We start from the raw sequence: 22538 nt of genomic DNA on the forward strand, positions 1-22538 counted from the left end.
ACTGACAAGCCAATTTCGATACCAATCAATCAGTGAGAATTTATTGACTGCTACCACATTCCCCACAGTACCTATGATACTGGCAGAGACTTAGAAGAATTGTTAAGCCTGTTCACTTTCTCAAAGAAGTTAGAATTGAGTTGGGTTTTTAATATTAACATACATAGAACAAATATAGATCCAAAAAGAATCATCAGTAGAAAGCTCTCAATTTTAGAAGACTCATACTGTACAGGCTAAAAGGTAGAGCTCTAGGGAAGCAATGAGAGCTAATGGGGTTATGGAGCCCATAGTGGAGAGGAAACTCCTGAACATGCCTCAAAGGAAGCACAAAATGTGAACAAGAAAACAGCAGAGGGAAGACACTTCAAGAATAAAGTAACCATCTAAGCAAAGATGAGTTACAGCGGTGGGATGATGAAGAGGGAGCCTTACTGGAGGGTAAAGAGTGGGAGAAGTTTGGTTAGAAAAAGAAAACGGGAAGCCAGAAAGACAGAACTGGATATATCATTTGGTACAAAATATGATAATCTGTTTTCAAATGTGTCTCTCTCCATTTAATGATATCATGCAGATGGCTGAAACATTTCTGATATCTGTTGTATCTTGCCAAGGTATTTAGCGAATAGTAAATACTTAAGAAATATCAAGTGAATAAATAAGTTGATTACGAGAAAATGTCTAAGAGTAAATTATACCTAAAATACATGGATCCAAGTATGTTTTTTTAAAATATGAAAAGTAACAAAATTTCCTGTAAATATCATGCTACCCTCAACTAAACACCCAAAGAACAAAGAAACCATATGTTCCAAAAGAAGAGTGAACACACACCACAGATACATCCCAGTGAACAAGATGGACAGGGCTTTGCTCTTTTGGAGTTTACAACTGAGTGAAGGTAGTGGCGGGAGAGGAAAAAACCTAAGAGGAGGGATGAAGGGGAGGAAGGCAAGGAAGGAGGGAGGGAGGAAGAGAGGGAGGGACACACTGAGACTGCTGGAAAGTGACTAGTGTGTAGGTGGGTTTGGCTTTACAGTGAGTGGCCTCTTGAAAAGATGCTCATCATCACTAATTATCAGAGACATGCAAATCAAAATTGCAAGGAGGTATCACCTCACAGCAGTCAGAGTGGCCATCATTAAAAAGTCTACAAGTAACAAATGCTGGAGAGGCTGTGGAGAAAAGAGAACCCTCCTGCACTGTTGGTGGGAATGTAAATTAGTACAGTCACTATGGAGAACAGTATAAAGGTTCCTTAAAAAACTAAAAATAGTTGCCATATGACCCAGCAACCCCACTCCTGGACATATACCCAGACAAAACTATAATTTGAAAAGATACACGCACCCCTATGTTCATAGCAGCACTATTTACAATAGCCAAGATATGGAAACAACTTAAACGTCCATCCACAGATGAATGGATAAGGAAGATGTGATACATATATATCTCAATACAACGGAATACTACTCAGTCATTAAAAGGAATGAAACAATGCCATTTGCAGCAACATGGATGAACCTAGATATTATCATACTAAGCAAAGTAAGACAGAAAGAGAAAGACAAATACCATATGATTTATATGTGGAATCTAAAATACGACAAAAATGAACATATCTACCAAGCAAAAACAGACTCACAGATACAGAGAACAGACTTGCGGTTGCCAGTGGAGGGGAGGGGGGAGGATGGGGAGTTTGGGATAAGCAGATGCAAACTATTGTATACAGAATGGATAAACAACAAGGTCCTACTGTATAGCACAGGGAACTATATTCAATATCCTGTGATAAACCATAATGGAAAAGAATATGAAAAATAATATATATATATATGTATAACTGAGTCACTTTGCTGTGCAGCAGAAATTAAATGCAACTTTGTAAATCAACTATACTTCAATAAAAATTAAAAAACAAAACAAAAACAAAAATAGAGTGGCCTGAGAATACCTCTCTGAGGAGTTGACATTAGAGCTGAAAACTCAATGACAAAAAAAAAAAAAAAAAAAAAAAAAGCCAATCTCACAAAGATTTTAGGGCGGGGACTGCTAGTCAGGGTGGACAGCCCCATGTGGAGAAGACAACGGTGTGCTCAAGCCACAGGAAGGTGGCCACTGCGTCTGGAGTGTGATGCCAATCTGGGGACAGAGAACAGGAGCCTGGGAAGGGAGCAGGGCCAATTCACAGGAGGCCTGGAAGGTTCCAGGAGACCTCCCGCTAAGGACAAAGCATTAGCAGGCACAGTTACTGGAGAGACAGAAGACATCCCAGCACCCGTGGGGCACGTTCTCCGTAGGAAACGTCCATTCTCATCAAATTGTCTGTTTGTCTCTGAGCCTGGAGACATGGTTGTAAATTCAGATCAGACCTCAAGATGCCAGAACCATTCCCTGACTTATCTGTAGATAACTGAGACTTGCAGCTCGAGGATTCTACTCGTTTCTCACAATGGTTAATGTAGAGACTCTTTCCTCTACAAAAATCACCTCAAACAGTAATTGTCCTTTTTCTGTGGTGAACTGTAATCCAGGAAAAAGAGTGACTTATAAACAATGCCTCCACTGCAGTATTTCTCTTCTCTCTTCTCCCCCGACAGCCCAGGGAGGAGTATTCAGAACCTTACAGTCCAAGCACACGATTCAATAAAAGGTGGCTGCCCCTTCCAGGCCCTGACTCAGCCCAGGGAAGAAGAGAAGCAGAAACTTCCCTTCCAGATGTGCAATGAGGGGAGAAAGTCACTCCGTCCTCAGGGGACAAAACAGTGCTGTGAATTTCAAAGGCGGATGCCCCAGAGGCCCCACCAGACTCACTCCACAAAAATGTTTGATGAATGACCATGGCAGGCATCAACTTTGCAGATTAATGACTAAAAGAGTTTAGTTTATGTCTTAGTGGAAGAGGATAAATTTTCTCCTGGCTTTGAGAATCTGAGGGATTGAGAAACCCAGCTAACCACAGCACCTCTGCCTTCATTCACAACGCTTTACCATGGATCGTTTACTTTCTACATTCCCCTTTCAGTGGGTTTTCATAAATTTAAGCGAAACAGGCAGCATGTCTGTGTTCTGCTTCTTTTGCAATACGATGGCCACTAAGTCATTAGAAATTGTCTTTGGGTTGGTATGGTTGGTGGAAAATCACTGAGGTTTGTTGTGAAATTCATGCTCAACTCATAACTCAACTAGACACTGAGTGGATATTTTTCCAACTTTAAACCAGGCTGCTAAAAAGTACTGGCATCAAATTAAAAATGTATGTCAAGGCTAAACCCTGTGTGTGTGTGTGTGTGTGTGTGCGCGCGCGCGTACACGTGCATATGTGTGTGTTTTACATAGGGTAAACTCCCTACCCAGAAGTTAAAGCACAAGCTAAAACCTGAGCCCAGGAGTCAGGATTATGATTATTTTTTTCTACCCTCCCCCATTTCTCCATCTTAACAAGGCCTTATTCTTTCACATCCTGTTAAACATTATGGACAATGTTTCCATGAGAAGAGATATTATTACTTGGCTACCCCCATGTCATATTTTGCATGAACCATCATATATATGAACTAATCCATCATCTTTCTTGAACAATTACAATCTGCCTAGCCCTGTTCTAGGTATTTCTTGGGGACACAAAGAGAGAACAAGGCATGCTCTATACCTCACAATCCATCCAAGAGCATATGTGGAACTTCACAGAGCACTACAAGGCGGTAGGCGAGTAGGAAGGCACGTGAGACATCAAAGTACATAGAAAATGGTCTGGAAAGGGTTGTGTGAAGTAAAGGGCATTTTTATGAGACCTGGAAATACAGGTAGGAGTTAAGACAAGAACAGAAAAGCTAAAGGAAGGGGATATTCTGTCCTAAGCACAGTGACATGGGAGGTGAGGGTGGGAAAGCAGAAGATGGGTTTCCATGTGTGAAGGACTAGGTAATAAAGAAGCAACACATCACAAGGGCTCTTAGAACATCAGAAAGAAGAGGTGAACAGAGAGTCTTTATGGATTATTAAGAGAGGGTAGGTGAGGGCCACAACAACGAAAATAAAAGTTTAATTTCCCAACTACTTGGAATATATTTTAAGAGAAACTGCAGGTAGGTGATGTGCATTACATGAGTGATACATATGGACAATTGTCAATTCTACTTTGGCTTCTCATTAAGAGAATTAAAAACTTGATATTTTCCCCTTTTTTCAATTAGCACACACACAAAAAATGAAGACAACCAATCTCAAATAAATGACATTTTTTAATGACATAAAATGTTTCCTAAATGACATACAAATGGTTTTAGAAACACTGCCTCCACTCTTATGTGTAATCAATAAGGACAAGACAAAGATGACTTATTTTACAGCCAATGGCCAACGTGAGGGATTATTTGTAGCAGGTAAAAGGCAATTAATGAGAATTCGATTTGCTTTCCTGCCTTAAAACAAGACAGGCTCATTAAAAGCACACTGGCGACAAACAGGATGACTAACTTTTTAGAGCGCCAACCCAGGGTGCATCCACGCCAGAATCCACCCCCCAAAATAATCCATAACAAGTCATGATACACATATATAATTACTCTGACATAAAAATATGAAAAATCCATTTTTATTTGAAATCATATGTTATTTTATATGATTTACCCTTCATTGATATAAATCCTATTATTTAAACAAAAAGGAAGACTAGTTAACAGTGGCAGTTAATAATAATTAATAGTAGGACTAACTAAACAGATAATATGTGGGAGAAAAATTTCACAATATTTTTATGTTTTTTCTTATCCTCTGATATAGCAATTTATTTTAGCTTTTTAAACTCTATTGGATATTTAAATTTTCCTATCTTATTACCTTATTCTATATTCTTAAAATACATAAATATATGACTTTTTAAAAGGATAATGAAAATACAATAGAAACAGATATCTGCATTTAATAAAAAATAACAATGACATGTTTCTTTCTGTCTTACAATATAACAGGATATTTTTAGTCCTGCTATTCCCTTTTCTAATAGTACTTCTCTGAACTGCCTAGAGCCTTTAGGATACCTTCTTTTCCTTTATATAGTAGTAACTGAATATACAGTCAAATGTAAGATTCTGTTTGACTTGTGGCTATGCTCTTATCAAGCCCACATTACAGTGTTCTGCTGTCAGTCCAATGTGGAGACATCAAACTAAACACCATGTCAGCGAAAGCATTTGAGCAAGGAACATTTCAGAGTTTACTTAACTAGCAAGAACAGGGTCTTAGACTTATAGGAATTGGTTTCCAGCTCTCCAAAAATGTTCCTTCACTCTGTATCTACATGCTTATTTTGATAGACCAGCAGTTTGTCAATCAGATCGTTGCATTTATAAATTCATCACAGAGATGGTTCATGTCCATTGTTTTTAAAACATGAGGGAGCAAATTAGATGCCATCATAAGTTAAACTTCTTTTTCTCAGGGAAAGTAGTGTTAAGGCACAGAGGTAATTCAAACTTGTGAAATTGCAGTTGGATTCCAAGTAAGTTATAGTTTTAGTAAAGAAACTGAGAAAGACCTATTTGACTTGGCTGTACTGTGGTGACATTTTTTGTTGTTGTTGTTCAGAAGCATCCTATTTCCAAAAAACTGACTTCCAAAAACTGAGTTTTTTTCTTTGTATGATCTTTTGTCATATCCTACACATAACATCAAACAAATCAGGTCATTCTTTTCTAGGCTCTTTGTGACCTCTTCACAGATTACCAAAGAACTGTGGAGAAACAGCACATAAATTTCTGTTTTACTGTAATCCTTCTCTCCGTTCTCACCCTTGAAGTATTCCAAATTAGAGAAGGACACTCCTCTTGTCTCATACTTTGAAAATAAGATTTAGAGCAGGCCAGCATTTTAGCATCTTTTCTGTGGCTGGCAATGACAGCCATTTTGTACACACGTGTCGAAAAAGGCTGTCTCCTTCCATTTCTATAACTTCAAAAATTTCAAGTGCTTCTGCCTGTTTTGAGGAAGCTGAAAGTGACCAAAAACTTTCACTATGAAAGCTTCAAAATCATAGGGAAGCAAATCACGCCCCTTTTCACTAGTGTTGTAGACAGGGTGGACAGGATGTTTAGGTGGTGAGATCGGTTCATTTTCTTTGGTAAGAACTTTAAACACTGAATGGAATTTGCCAATATTTACATTTGTATTGTCTGCCAATATGCAGATAGATGAGTGAAGTATAGCTTGTGTTTAGACAATCTTTTTACGTTTTCTGCAGTTTCATTAAAATCTTCATCAAAAACAAGAAGATCCTTTGAAGCTCCATTTTTCAAGTCCAAATACTGAAAAGCCAGAGAGAACATTTTCTTGTTGCTGTGATTTGAGGGGTCACTTGATCTACCATGGAAAGCATGGTTGTTCATCAGACCTGACAAAATTAGCTCTACTCTCTAGGGGGGCAACTCATGTTACCCCAAATTTCCCCTTTGTTCACCCATAGGACATTTTAACGGCAACCTATGAATCAGGAAATACAAGTTTAATCAGTTTCATAGAGCAATCACAAGAACAATAATGATAATGCAGCTTGTTTATGTGACACACCCAGTCTAACTCAGCGGGGACCATGTCCTGCTAAGCGTTGGTGTCTTCTTGGAAGACGAGAAAGCTTTTGACTGATTTAGAAGTACTTGTATGTCTCATCCCAGGACTGTGAGATTCAGTTTTCACATGTGCCTTCACATCTTCTCCACCGTGTCCAATTGCAAATTCTTTTTTTTTTTTTTTCAATTTTTAAAAATTGTCTTCTACATACTGTGCAAAATGCTGTTTGATTATTTACCGGCCAATTCAATTGTATGAGTCCTTCCATCTTTCATTAAAATAACAGCCATTTACCCTTCTTTCTCTGGGATGTCTAGGTCATGCTGGCATTGGTGTTATAATCATCCTCATCTTTATGATCTGAACTCTTAGAAAATATGGTCACAATAGTCACAATGTAAAAATTAAACTAGCACTACCGTGATACAAAGCCCAACAGTTAACCCACAGACAAAGTCAAATAGATGGATTGTTAACACTCATAATCACGATGTGCTGAAGGTGTACACTTAAGTTGCATCAACTGGAATGAAACAACAGTGGATGATTCATGAGTGTGAATTTCAAATCATGGTTACTAACACAAGGCAGGAAAACAGTGACAGCAACTACAGAAGGTGAATAATCTATACTGTATCTATTTGGCACTAAAAACAGCATTGCTTACCACGCCTATGTTTTGGGCCTGCCATATGGGTTTTATATTTTTCCGCCAACCTTTGGCATCCATCATCAAAACCCAAGATTTTTTGTATCCCAGCTATGGAATTCCCAGCATGCAGAACTTTCAGTGCTAAAACCAGGGCAGTGGTAGGCAATCCAGGACGGTTCACACTGTTAAGACTTGATGCTATTCAGTATAAATACTTGCAGAGTTTGGAACAAAAGGAACGATAAAGCCAGTCATCTTCTCTCAAGACACAATGAAATAATAGATGGAATAAGCTATTTATTCAGAAATGCATCTGGGAAATTAAGATCCACATTCAAAAATGAGCTGAATGCAGAAGACGTCTATCTGAAAACAGGCCAATTGGGTCTGTCCAAAGGTAGAGACATTTAAGATGACTCAAAACCTATACAACTGATGGCTGTGACTTGTAAAAATGTAGGAGGAACAAAATCTGGTCCAGGTGAGAATAAGTCATTATCTCTTTGTCTTTATAATTCATCAAAGCTAAACTCTCAAAGTCTAAACCAAATACTGGAATACTCTAAACCTCTATTTGAATGGGCTGTACTATCTAATTTTTAAATCTTTGACTGTTTCATAAACAGGGCAACAAAACTATTAGTACCTTTTTGTTTTTCCCCGCGTGGCCAGTTCTGTTTGGCTGTTTCCAAAATATATATTCATATGAACACTGGCCCATTACTATTAGTAGGAAAGCCTTGGAGGAATGTATGAATATACTTAGCCGTGCCCAGTGGAAGCCTCACCAGGGACTACCCTTACTCACTTGCCAAAAGAGGCTCTAACTTGTTTCTGGAGCAGCAGTGCCCAAAAGGCAAACAAAGACACTATGTTAATCAACCGTGTAGATAAATATATCTGAAGAACACTGGAACTAAAAAGTGTCAAACAGGGTTCCAAATTATAGATTTCCCATATTATTTAGTAGGCTTATGTGCAATGAGCACCTTCAGAGCTGGAAATCTTGCATTTGTGTCCCTAGTTCATTTGATCAGGAACGTTTAAAATCTTGGAACACTTCTCTGAAGCAATGTTCTACAAACTACAGTTTGGGATACATGGATATAAATATAGCAAAATGTTGAAACTGGATTCTTTTTCAAGTTCAGCTGAAGCCTCAAGACCATAGAAAGAACTAGACCCACATTCCAAGATGGGGAGCCAGATCACCCAGGCAGGACCTGCGATGGAGGGATCTAAGAACTGGATTTGCAATGCTTAGCTGACCACATCTCTCTACGTTACCAAAAAAAGATGTGGGATGGGGTAGGAGAGGAGTTTGAAATTGGGAAGTGGAGATTTCTTTAAAGAGAATTTTAGGTTTGCCTGCAATGGTTTACCTCCATGGAGAAGGGTTAGAGGGTGAGAGGGAGTTCAGTGGATCACTTGGACAGCTTGGTGTGTGTCCCTTGCATTTTCAGGGTCAGAGTGAACTGATTTCTGACTTATGCCTAAAAAATTTAACAAGTGAAAACAAGACTACGGCTGAGGCTGCTTTCTAGGTGGCTCAGTAAAAGAGGCCTGTTTTGAGGTGGGGTATGTTAGCCATACCCCACTATTAATAAGTCAAAGATCTATATCTCCATGGAGAAGATCAGGGCCAAGTACAAGACAAGGCCCCCTGGGTTAATCTTGGATTCTGCCCTGCTGGAGGTACAGAGATCTCAAAAGAGAGAAGTCCCCAGATGTCCAGATTTGAAAGAGGAATAACAAGTGAACCGCCTCAGGGGGTGGATTTATTGTCCTCAAGAGAATTGCAAGTGAGAGGACTCCAGCTGTTCATTCATGAAGCAGCCTAAGGAGAAGGGTCAGGCTACACATCTGCCCCTGGAAGAGCAAACCAGGGCCAGGTTGGCAGCAAGTCTGCTTCTAACTCCTCCTTCTCTTCCCTCTCCCCACCGGACCCACCTGGAGAGTGGAAATGAGGAGAAGATGAAAGAATAAAGGAAGAAGACATTCCTCAGCCCACAGAGGAGGCATTACCTGTGGGTGAGTTTCAGTTCTCATTTTGACCTTAGATTTGTGATATTTATAACTGAACCCAGAGTGTTTCAAGACTCAGTAAACAGAGGACTTACTATCTAAGAGCGAGCAGCAAGCTCTGGGCACCGACTGAGATTTTACTCAGAGGCAGAGGAAGATCTAGTCCTACAGAGTGGATACACAGGGGCAGTTGTCAGTAAAATAATAAAGCTGTGTTGCACCCTAGCACGTACCACTAAACTAACATTTTTGTTAAAAGCACCAATGGCTTCGTATGAAGTACCTGCGGACCATCCTGTCATTCTGTGACTCAGAGGCCTACTGCGGGGAGGAAGCTACAGCCCCTTGCATTTGCATGGTACTTCCACGTCCAGCTTCTCAACTGACCCTCACAACTCTACAAGGTAGCTGGGTAGGTATGACTGCTCCTCTTTTACAGAGGAAGAAACTGAGGATCACGTCTGTGACTTGGCTTATCTAAAGTCTAAAAACCCAGGCACTAGCAGATGCAAGCTGTAGAACTCTGGTCATCCAAACTTCTTGTTCACTGCTTTTTACAACACACGTGCTATTTGCTTTAAAGGACAAGAGGAGAGGTCACTTGCAAACACTAGAATCCATTTCTCCAACGTGATTGGAAATGACTTCTCAGTGAATACAACTGAAATAATTACAGCTGTTAGGTTTTCTAGATAACAACATCAGCTTTGACGTAAAGTCGAGAGTAGCATAAAGCAGTATGACCCCAGGCAGAGTGGCTTAAAGTCTTTTCCCAAACCCGGCTGGTTGCTCTAGATAGCTGGATGGATTTTGTTTTTCTCCCCCCTCAGATAAGTGGGGTAGGGGCTGTCTCTTTGATTATATGCAAACAAAATATTGTGTATTAGTAACTCTTTTGGCACAAAGCACAAGACATATTATCGGTTTTTTGTTTGTTTGTTTTAAACTGGCACAAAATCTAAGAAAAGCCTCAAGGTGCAAATGATCTGCAGTCCATTTAACATCATGTTTGTTTATTTTTATGAGACCTCATTATTGCTCTTTACCCTAAATTATAGTTACATTCCTGGCTCCATTTTCCACTCTTCTGCAAACTCCCAAATACTGTTTTTATCTGTATTTCCAAATAATCTTCAATACTTCATCAAACATTCACATCACATAGATGATGCGTTGGACCAAGGCAAGGATCTGTGGAACCGAGTAATTTAACCCAGAGCTGTGAGCCCAGTTCTCTCCCAGGGGAAGTGCCACATGTCTTATCAGAATTATAAGGGAAAATCCCCAGGTTGCAACATTTCACAAAGATTGAGTCCTTTGGCTCCTTGTTGGACTAGCATTGAAATATCTAGGTTTCTCTATTTTTACATTATTCCTTAGCTAGCCAGTTGTGTCCTAATTATAAAATGGGCCATCTTTTTTGCAAAAACTTAATTAACACCCCCTTCTCTTCTTCGTAATGGCCCTCTCCTAATCTTTGTCATCCTCCTTTTGCCTTTGCCCCAGTAGGAACGAAGCTCTTAAGGCTCCTGGTTCCTCCAACATGGAAAAATTCCCTGAAAATTTTTGTGTAAACAAACTTGGCTAAGCTGCTGCAATTTAGGGTCAAAATTTCCCCAGTCTTACTGAAACAGCAGCTTAAAGTAATAACAACTGCCCCTGGAATAGCAAAAATAATCCCTTATAGCTATAAATTATAGTTTTACACCACTCTAATTTATGTCAAGCAAAATGATGAAGTGCTAAACAAATGTAAGATTGTATTTGTATTAAAGTTGTCCCTTTCTCTAACTGTCAAAAATCCCACTTAAACTTTGAGGTTGGGTTTAGATATCAGCACAGAGAAATGTTCCCCCACCCCGCAAGCACGGCTAATTAATCCCTTCTTTGCACCTCCCAGGTCTCTGTTTATACAACTCCAATAGCCTATCTCATGCCATTGAGGTTATTTACACATGTATTTTCACTAAATATTCCTTGAAGGGAAAGACTCTCCACCTCCATGTCCTGGTCCAATTCTTAGGAACTCAAAAGGTGGTGTTGCCGTGAGCTATCCATAACCCTATAAAGAACCCATGAAACCATTACCCCTTTTTAAAAACAAGGAAACTAAGCCTCAAAAAGATGAAGGGATCTTCCCAAAGTCAGAGATCTCGCTAAGAGAAAGGCAGAACGTGAATCCAGATACCCGCAGTTCCAGCGTCCATGTACTGATACTGTAATCCCTGTCTTTGGGAACTCCTTTCACGGAATGGTCCCTGTGAGCTCACAGCAACTTAGCTATGGTCATTTTGTTTATTTAACCCAACAAATAAAAACGTTCTACCTTTTTTCATGGAGAAAAGTTGTTTATGCCAACAAACTAATAAGAAAGAGAGAAGGGGAAAAGAAAAGTATGAAAAAAAGGAAAGAAGGAAAGAGAAAAGAAAGAAAAGGTAGGAAGGAAAGGAGGGAGGAAGGGGACAGATGGACAGAAAGTGTGAGCAAAAGCATTCCATGTTAACTTATGTCATCAAACTGAGTTTCAACCTGCCTTTCCAATTTCATACACCACCACTACCCCCCACTCATCCTGTGCTCCAGTTAAACTGATCTAGTTGTGACAATATTGAGGATAAGCAACTAAAAACAAATTGATTCTTATACTGATCTTATATCCTGCAACCTTGCTAAATTCACATTACTTCTTGTAGCTTTTTGTAGATTCCATTGCATTTTCTACACAGATGATCATGTTATCTGTGACTAGAGCTTTTCTTCTTCCTTTCCAACCTGGATGCTTTTTCTTTCTTGTTTTCTTGCCTTATTGCACCGGCTAAAACCTCCAGTACAATGCTGAGTAGAAGTAGCAAGCATGTGTTTGTACTTTTTTTTTTTTAATGACAAAAATGATTGAGTATTTTTCAGGCATTGAGTAAAGTCCACACCAATTAAAGGTGAAGAATCGGTGTCTACCCTGAGGAAATCCTGACCTGGTGGAGGAGATCTCTCTACTGCTAAGACAGAAAACCTGATAAGGCTGGAAAGATAAGGCCAGAACAGGTCCTTGAATAATAAAAGTAACAACAGCAGTAACAGGAGCCCCAATACTTATAGAAGGACTACTATGGGTCAGGCACTGTTGAAAGATCCTGATATGTAAACCCATTTGACTCTTCCATCTTATCCCCGTTTTATAGGTAGGGAATAAGAGACACAGGAAGATAACTTGTGTCTCCACAGCCAGTGTTCTCAAGAGCTGGACTAAACTGCCTTCAGTTACCATGTCTTCATTAATAGGTACTAAGCGTCCACTCTTTGCTAATTACTCTGTCACTTTCAATTAATTTAACTATCACAATAATCTTGACTTATAAATGAAGGAACTGAGCTTCAGAGAGTTGAAGTGACCTGTCCAAGGTCACCCAACTAGCACAAGACTCAAACCAAAGTGTTCTGACTCCAAATTCAATAGTTTTTCCCACACCCCCTGATTCTTCTTCAAATAGCTAATATTTATATAGCACTTTGCAGTTTACAAAAATCATGATCACATTTATACCTTAACTGCCACTTAAAGGAATTGAGATTTTATTCACTAGGCAAAGGAGAACCTTCATCAGTTTTCGAGGGGAGGGAAAATGTGAGAGGGAGAAGAGGTATTTGGGGAAGACAAGGGCAGCATCGTTCTCGATGGGTTTGCTGGGGCACATCTGCAAGCACAGGGGTTAGGAGGCTCCCATCTCTCAGGAGGCTCTTCAGTAACCTCTGAACCCATGAGTCCTTCCCTCCAAACTCATTTGCCAGTCGGGAGAAGTCCTGCTTTAAATAACGAGCCTGGAGGGAACTCCCAGAAGAGCAGAGATAATAAAAGTATTTCTTATGTCACTTCTCCCTGCATTTAACTTTCGGGAATATTTCTGTTAACTGGGAAGAGCACACCAAGGAACCATTATCACTGAGACAAGGAGAAAACGGATGGTAGATTTGCTCAGCCACGTCCTGTCAGTGTCAACAATTTAACTAAACATTCAAAAGTCATAACCTCATCAGTTTTAAATTTTCTAGGTTTCTGGCGTATATCTCTTCATCTCCCTCATTAAGTTTATAGAGTGTTCTCTGGTACATTTGCTCAGTATGAAGATTTCAGTTTCAACTGGCACATATTGGAGCCGAACAGGGGACTGATTTTCTTCTGCCTTAAGTAGTTAGCAGAATAAGACAGCGTATGAAGTGGACCAAAGCCCAAAGCCAGGTATTTGGCCAGTAACAGCAGATGGCTTTGACCCCATCCATCACAATGTCACCCCGCTTACCAAGGGTGGGTCCGACACAGACAGACCAACCAAACCTGAAATGTGAATAGTCACTCTGCTTTCATCGTCTTCCTTGCTCCACACCCAGTATCACTATTCCCTACTTGGGGACTTCCCCTCATTCAGAATTGGAGTCCTGAGGTCCTCATTATAACCCCTCTAGGATGGTTGCTCCAAACAGACTCCCCAAACCCAAATCGATCCCGGTCCTCTTGCACGTATCCTAATTTTAACAAACTAGTATTCTGTGCTCAACTATGTCAGATGAAAATGACTGTGAAAGAAAAACATTCAGGCATTACTTAAGTGATAGTAAGCTTCATGTGACTTCTTTCCCAGGGGTATATGTATTTTAACAAAGAGTGCACAGAATCAGGCGTGCCTTAACCTATAGAATAAGTTCAACTGTGGAGAGCATTCTGTGCAGCTTCAGAGTGGAACATTTTCTAGCATCCATCAAAACTGTCCTGTGAGAAACAGCTAACCCCATCAATATACTTAGACGTCAGTTTCCTCCTGTCATTTAGTAATATGATACTGATCTCATTGGATTATTGTGGGGGATGATCAAGTTGGTTAATAATTGTTATAAACCTCTCAGAAAGCAATACAGTACTACATGCAAGTGAGAGGTTCCTAACGACTTTTATGCTTTGTTCTTTATACAGGTAACGTACTTGGTCTCACTCCACGAAGTCAAAAGAGACTGGGAACCACCTAGGTAGTGAATCTATCTTTCAGCTAGACAGGAGTATAACTTCTACCAATACTACTTTCTGGGTTCAACTCCAGATTAATGATCTTATCTCTAGTTTCTCAACTACCCACAAAAATACAGCCCATGTTTCTTGGGTGGGATGAAGAGAAATCACCTTTAACACTGGCAGCAGATATCTTCTGGGACCTACGAATAAGGCTGCCATACCAATAATGATGAACCAAGGCAGTGTGTGGACCAACTCAAGGGCAACAAGATGCTCCTAGTCCTGAGATAAATAACTGAACCAAGGATGTGATCCATGAAGACAGGTAATACTTGCTACTGTTTCACTTTGAACAAGAGCTCCATTCCCAACCATAACAAATCTTTATATTTTTATCCAAAATGGATCTTCACAGATTCAATTGCTGCTGTCTTTTATCCAATACATTAGGGCATAGTCTATACCTTCTTTTGCTACTTTTCATCCCTAGGGTCCTTAGCATATTAGAAGTCTACTTGATTATCTATGAAAGGAGTAAGTTCTAGGTCGTTGGGGACATTAAATTATGGGAAAATGAAGATCTCAACATTCCTAATCAAAGTATCACAGAAGGGTGGATCTGAAGAATAACCTGGGACATTCTCTTTGTTTTACAGGGCGGGGAATTGAGTCTGGAGCTTAAAGCCATATGCTGGAGTTATGAGGCAGATTTGAAATGCAGACTCAGGTCTAGTATACCGTGTATCCACGCTACCATATAGCATCCTTTCCCCTCTGCTGCGCATGACATTAGCGCTAATGGAACCACTTGCCCTGTCATTGTTCCCTAGAAGTTAATGAAGGTCTCGCATTCCCACTAACCTTTTAAACTTCTACTTCCCCTACCATGGGTCTTCTCATATTTCCTCCTCAGCTTCCAGGTCAGTGCTGGGAACTAACAGACCTGTCCTCAACACTTTTGCAATGACCAATGGGATGGATGAATACGTGGCTTCTCAGGTCCTTGTCATCAGCACTGCTGTGGTCTGCTAGCTGAGACGCCAATGTTCTCTGCCATAAAATACAGCCATCATGACTCTGGTGAAAATGGGGGTGTGGAGGACAGTTTCTGCAGCTAGCCAGCTCCACAGGCCACCTACAGCAGCAGTCCCCAACCTTTCTGGCACCAGGGACCAGTTTTGTGGAAGACAATTTTTCCACGACTGGCAGTGGATGGGGGGGGATGGTTCAGGCGGTAATGTGAGCGATGGGGAGCGACATAGAGCAGAAGATGAAGCTTCTCTTGTTCACTCGCTGCTCACCTCCTGCTGCGCTTACTGGTCCATGCTGCCCCTTGCCAACCATCTCCGTGGTGGAAGGTTGATGACAGATGCAGAGCACACAACCCTGGCTGGATGCCAAACATCTGGACTCAAAACCAAGCATCCACATTATTCCAATCAAAGAAAATCTAATCAACAAATATTTCCAATGCCTACTATGTGCATGCAGACAGCTGTGGTTAAAATGAACGACATTTAAGTCCTACTCAAACCCCAAATTCCACTGCTCTCTGTTCCAGACGCCTGATTCTGTATTAATCAAATATTCATGTTTTGAACCAAGCACCTGTTGGAATCTGTCGATGTGCAGACAAAACTAAAAGTTATGAATTATTTCTCCACTCCTTTAATGGTACCCTTGTCAAGCTCCCTAGGTGGAGGCTGAGAAGAGTCTACCCCAAGCCTCCTACCATTTCTATGACTTCCATGCCTCTTGCTGTCTGCTGCTCCATCCAAATGCAGGGGAGGTAGGAGGGCCATGCTTTCTCTTCCAGCTCCAGGGAGAGAGTCAGGTGAGAACACCACCAGAGGCAATACCCTTCTGAAATCAGAGCTTGGTTGCCTCTAGGCTCACATGCACTCAATGCCAAGAGGGGGCCCTGTGCATAATCTGGCATCTGTGGTGCTCCAGTAACAAAGGATATAACATCCCTTTGTTTCTGGACATCCTAAAGTGACAATGACATCTTGGTTGACAGTTATGATTCCACATTCTTCTGTAAATCAGGTTATTTCTGAAAGAACTTAAAGCAGGTGAATGAACATTCAGTTGCTTCATATCTGGCATTTCTCCTATAAGGAATGCCAGGGCCTTTACCAATAATACCACCAAGTATTGTGGTCATAAAATGAACAAAGTCTAAGGATTTGCTTTTAGCTTGTTTTAGGCCATTCACTGTTCTCATTCTTCAATAAGAAGAAACAGCCACCGAGGTGAAGGTGGGTGCACCTCTCCATGTGTGATGGCGGGCTCTCATTTGTCAAGGCTCCCTAGCTGTTGTCAAGCAGGCTCTGTACACACTTCAACTGGCATGACTGTGCTTGTCTTTCCTGTTTCCACAATGGCCTCTAAGGTCCTCAAAGCCAGCTGAGGCCTCACGCCCCGTGACACCAAGCACAAGGATGTGCACGATAATTATGATACCACATCTGTAGACGGGGAAAGAAGGAACCACTAAGGCCAGGCTTACTTGTAACCTTCCTAGAGGGAGACTGGAGGTGGGAAAATTCTGGAAATCTGGGTCTCCACAGCCTAGGCTTCGTGGCTCCCTCCTCAAGAGTGTGAAACCGATGACCCTCTGGTCACTTCCAGTTTACGCCTCCCCTGCCCATCAGAGAGGGTAGCTTCTGCAGCCGGTCTGCTCAGGGAGCCACTGGGCTTCCTCACTGTCCATGCTCAGACAAGGGAAAGTACATTAAGAGCACTTTCCTCATAGGCCTGGACAAACTAGAAGAAAGTTTAAGATTTCCATATCCGGGGGTTACGCTGTTCCAGACAGTGCTTTGGATGATTTCAAAAAAGCCATCCAGCTGGGTAGATGCAGCTACAGACACAGAGTTTGGTGAGTGGAGCCTAGGCTCAATTTTGATTCTGCTGACTTGTCCCCTTGGTTTACAGAAACCCTGTAGTACTTTCTCATCCTTAAACCCAGGACCCAGATCAGGTTTCCAAAGGTCTATCTCCTCTCTTCTGAGTCCCACTCTGATGTCCCTAGCTCTACAGAATCCCCTTGGCTCTATTCAAGAAGAAAACTCCCAAGACAGCTTCATCAAAAACGAAAGTCCCAACTCAAAAGTTTCAGCCCCTTTTATACTCTCAACCCCACCCCAGCCCAGTGATGACCTCACAGATGAGAAGGACGCTGGAAGAGGTGGGGAGGGTATCCATACCTCCTCTTGTCTCTTTCTACATCCTGCCATTTCTTTGTTTGCACTCTCAACCTTGTTCTACCTTTCTCATTTGACTATTTCACTAGCTCCCCACTAACTTAACTTCTTTGTGACCAACTTGGCCCATGTGCCCCAGAGTGGAAGAACAAAAGTTCCAAAGCCACTGCTTATACCCTCCCCATGCCAACTCCTTCCGTGGAATTTTGTGACCCAAAGATGACCCTGGCCTACGTACTGGAATTTTTTTTTTTTAACCATAAAAGAACTATTTCTGCAAAGAATTTTGAAGTTGTCATTTTCATTTTAAAAATAAGATGATAAAACACACACACACACACACACACAAGCCATTATTTGTAAAATGCCTACAGATGATGAAGAGGAATGCATATCAATATATACACAGGCATACAGATGAGTGAGCGAGCACATGTGTGTGTGTCTAACCCATGGGGGCCAGAATGAACCTCTCAGATGAAGAGAGTGGCTGAATACTAAGGAAAATGACAGGAATCAAGAGCGTTTTCAAATTTCTTCTAGCTTTTCCTTCCACCTGTCCCTCCAAATTAAAAAAAAAAAAGTTTTCTCAGAATTCCATTTAAATTTGGTATCTAAATGAGCTTCAAAAAGCAGTCACATGGATGGCAGAAACGCAGGGGTCACAAAGCAGGGGTCTCATTGTGGTATGAGAATGACTGCTAGCTAGAAAGGGGGATTTTCTAGTCCTCTTCTGGTATTGCTTAGCTAAATAAACTCTGACACCTCTGTGCCTCGATGCTTGATATCTCAGATTCTTTCCAGGGTTTACTAGTGTTCTGTGGTTATATTATTTAAAAATTATGTGGATATTTGGAATAATGATTACCATGTCCATGACGACCACCACTGCCACCACCATTGTCATCCTGACTTCTTTTCTTTCCAGACCAATCTGCAATTGCCTAGTTATACCTGTACCTTAGGAAGTGAACAAATAATTGATTTCCTCATTTTGCTATATATATTTCCTATTTGCTATATATTTCCTCATTTTGCTATATATCTGGGTAGTGCCAAGTTCAAAATTCACGAGTGCCAAAGAGCCCAGTGCAAGACTATCTCAAACGCTAATGACGGAAGACCCTTCTAATTGGGTTTCCAAAGCAACTGTCAAGGGGAATAATGGAAATTCCAAGAAAACTTGATCTTCAGAGAGCTTGGGCTCTGCTTATGATCATGAGTTTGGGCCAGGTTCAGACTTCTCAAATGCTATTCCAAATACTCCCTAACCCAATAATTTGGGGCTATTCAAATGCTAACTCAGTGTCCCTTCCTGTCACAATCAGCATTCATGCAACACTTTACACTGTAAACAACTTATGAAGTTGTACATGTCACTCCCTCACGACACGAAAAAATGAGACTCAGTTCCTCAACCCAAAGATATCTTGGACGAGGTCATCTTCTTTTTTTTCTTTTTTTTTTTTTCAATATAGAATGCTTCATGAATTTGCATGTCATCCTTGCGCAAAAGCCACACTAATCTTTTCTGTGTTGTTCCAGTTTTAGTATATGTGCTGCTGAAGCAAGCATGGGAAAGTCTTTTTGAGAGAGAGAGAGAATGATAAGTGGTAAAAATCACAGGTTTTGGAATCACGCAGACCAGCAATAACTTTAAATATCTAGGTTAAGAGAAAGTAGCATCTGAGAATTACCCACATGTGTTCTTCGTAAGGATTATTCATTCCTTACCTCATCAGATACAGTTGCTGGCACAAAGCATGTACTCAATAAATATTTATTGAACTAAATTATCCATCCTCATATTGAACACATTTACTTTCACTTAAAGGGGGCTCCGTAATCTCTCGGCAACCTGATCCTGTGCTCCTTGCAGTTCCTTTAAGGGCGAGTTCTGGGTTTGGGATACTGACGTCTTTGTCCCACCTCATCCATAAAGCCTTCCCTGACAACTCTAGTCTACCCTACTCTCCTTTTTCTGAATCCCTGTTGTAATTATTCCAGGTTCTACTCACTTTGGCACACACGTGATATCTTATCTTACCATGTAAAATGTGTTTCATAAACACATCATCCTTCCCAGGAGCCTATAAATTCCTCGAGGGCAAAGGCCATATTTGATATTTATTTCGTATGTCCCATGGCACACAACACAATATAAAATCCACAGTACGCTTTGAACAAGTACCTGTTAAAGTGAGTTGAATTTTAAGGACGGTACCCTACTGCCAGTGATGACTTCCTTTCAGAGAAGTACTGAAAGGCAGGATTGCCTATATTCACCATTCATTTCACCCCGACTAAGCCCGTGGGCCTCTACGCTCTACGCGCTACTTAGGAAACAAAGGATCAGAAAGCAGCTGCTTACTTTCAACAAAGAGATCGTATTTCAGCCTCGGATTGCAGGATTTCACGTATTAGTCACTTGTGACTCTTAGCCAAACGCTTCGGTGTTATCAGGAATAAAAAGTAACCCAGAGATATGTCAAATATCAATTTCCAATTACTTTCCTGTGACACATTTCTGCCACTTGGGACAACTCTCAAGGGATCTGTTGCCCCTTATCAGCTCAGATTGGGTTTACCTTTCAGTCAAACAGGCAACACTCGGCAGTGCCCTGTTTAGCCTCAACATTACATTGTCCTCCTCTGACACTCAGATTCTCTTGTGAAGTCTTCAATACTGGCTTACGCTGTCACTGGAGACCTGGTCCAAGTGTGGAAGGCCTGATATTATACCCTGAACCATATGTGTTGGGGTGGGATGGGGATAACTCTAATGGCTGTGGTGAGCTGTTTTTGGTTTCCCAAGTCTTAATTTGCATCGAGATGCTGAATGCAGGAACAAAGCCGCATGCAGGACTGGCACATCTTCAACTCTAGCCAAGGGGGGAAGAAATAAGAGAGTCTCTAAAAGTCTTCGCTTTGATACTCAAAACACAGAACAGCATTTCTACCCTCTAGGTCACAGAAGGCAGGCCACAGACTAATTGAAAAAATCTTTGGTATTAGGGATGTTAGAACTGAGGATCTGCACAAAACCAGAAATCACATGTCCCCTTTATTACAAAGTAATGGAACAGAATTTGGAGAAACCAGGAAACATCTCCGGGTCTATAAATCAGTCCAGTTGGAGGGAAACACAAATGACCAGCACCTGGAATGAGCCTTCATCTGGAGTGGGAGACCAGCCTAAAGAGTCGAACTCCGGGGCCAAGGCTCCAGACCGTGCACTGTGATTAATGACTTGAGTGAAAGGTCTCAGTTGAGGCTGAACAATTAACTTGTTCTCTCCACGTCTCAGAACTCTCCACAGCATAACTATGTCTTCCCTGATTGTTCCTATTTACCAAAACGCAAGCCAGTCTGGGAAGCTTCGAATGTGTCATCATCAGACTGTTTCTGACAATCAGGAGAGCCCTGGTGCTTGTTAGGACTACTTTCGTCAAATCATCTGTTTCGACTCTGCATGCAAGCCTCAACCTTTCAGTTCCTTTTCAAGTTTAAGAACCATCCAAATGAGGCAATGGCATTGGCCTCGATCCGTCGGAAAAAAAAAGAAAAAAAAAAAGTCCACAGCTTGGAGGATTGCAAATGGACAGCATATGGCCTGGCTTGTTTCTGGTCACTCCCCCCAAATTTCTTAGGGAATTGAATGTCCATGAGATTAATGGTTCCCTCCTGTCCTGCCTTTATGCTCTGGAATAGGTTTCTCTAATCTCTTTCAGATCCTCTAAAGCATTTACATTAAACCAATCATTCCTCCTGAATCTACAACTGAGATATGGTAAGACCTGCTAGAACTAAGGAAGTCTCCAAACCTCTCTCCCTTTCTCCTGGAGTCAATCTGTAGATGGGAAAGAAATGCAGGTGCCCCAGAACCTGATTCTGAATGAACAAGTACCCAAGAGGCGTATCCAAGGAATCCAGTTTCCTCATTTGACCTTCCACAGCCGCTTCATTTGTGACAAAGGGGTCTACCAAAAGTGGACATGGCCCCCTACAAGGTAAGATTGGAAGGGTACTGAGTGCCTTGCCCAAGAACATCCACCCCACGGACCTGCCACAGGGACTGACCCTTCAATTCCCCTTTAGCCAATACCATTTCTCTCCGGGAAGGCATCCTGTCTCCAGAAGACATATCAAAAACAAGAACAATAACAACAGTGATGACACTAATAACAGAAGTGTCATCAACTACAATAATAACATACATGCATATAGCACTTACTATGGGCCAGGAACTCCTTGAAACAGTTTGTTTATATGAACTCATACAATCCTCACAACAACTTTACTAAGGTAGGTATTACTATTATACCCATTTTCCAGAGAGAGAGATACAGAGGAGTCAAGTAACTTGCCCAAAGTCACAAAGCCACCAAGTGGTAAGGTGAGGATTCAAACATTCGTCTCATTCTTCATACCACCCTGTACTGCAACTACGTTCTCTAGAGGTATGGTCTTCCCCCACCACTGTTGATGAGGTTAGAGAAGCAATCCTTCTAGCATAGCACCCACTGAGGCATCAGGCCTGGTGAATCCTGTTTCTGGTACTCAGTGTGTAAGCTCAAATGAGTTCTGAGTCTCTGAGCCTTAGTTGGTCTCATCTGTAAAATCAGTAGGATACAAAGAGCTCCCTTGCAGGGTTTTAGTGGGATTCATGAGATAATGCATATACACGCCCTAACACAGTGCCTTGACGTGGCAGCTGCATACAATGGTAGCTGTGGTTACGACTAATCAGATTAGCTAATATTGACTAAAGGAGCTGGAGAAGATCAGGCAGAAGCAATCACAGGTTGGAATAGGATATGAAAATGCAGATCAAAATGGTGACCCCAAAGAAACTAGGATACTAACAAGTACTGATGAGGAATACCTACCTTCTTGGTCTGACCCAAGTTATGCAGCCTCTGGCTTGGCTTATCCCCATGAAAGAAAAAAATTCAAATTTATATATATATATATATACACACACACAAAACATCAAGAAGGAATGAACAGATGTCCAGACTGGGATAATTAGAATATTCTCCCTGAAATTCCTAGTACAAAAGAAGAGCAGTACATCCTTCAC

The 22538-nt window shown here is 41.2% G+C and overlaps 1 protein-coding gene and 1 non-coding gene across 4 annotated transcripts in view; both read right to left on the minus strand.

The window, feature by feature from the left end:
• LRMDA (leucine rich melanocyte differentiation associated) overlaps nt 1-22538 on the minus strand; it is a 1270435-nt gene that overhangs the window by 190936 nt on the left and 1056961 nt on the right. The window lies entirely within an intron of this gene.
• LOC137209536 (U6 spliceosomal RNA) lies at nt 18924-19026 on the minus strand. The gene has a single exon (XR_010936087.1). It is a non-coding gene; the product is annotated as a U6 spliceosomal RNA (small nuclear RNA).

This window comes from Pseudorca crassidens, chromosome 16 (assembly GCF_039906515.1).
Source record: "Pseudorca crassidens isolate mPseCra1 chromosome 16, mPseCra1.hap1, whole genome shotgun sequence".
Lineage (NCBI taxonomy): Eukaryota > Metazoa > Chordata > Mammalia > Artiodactyla > Delphinidae > Pseudorca > Pseudorca crassidens.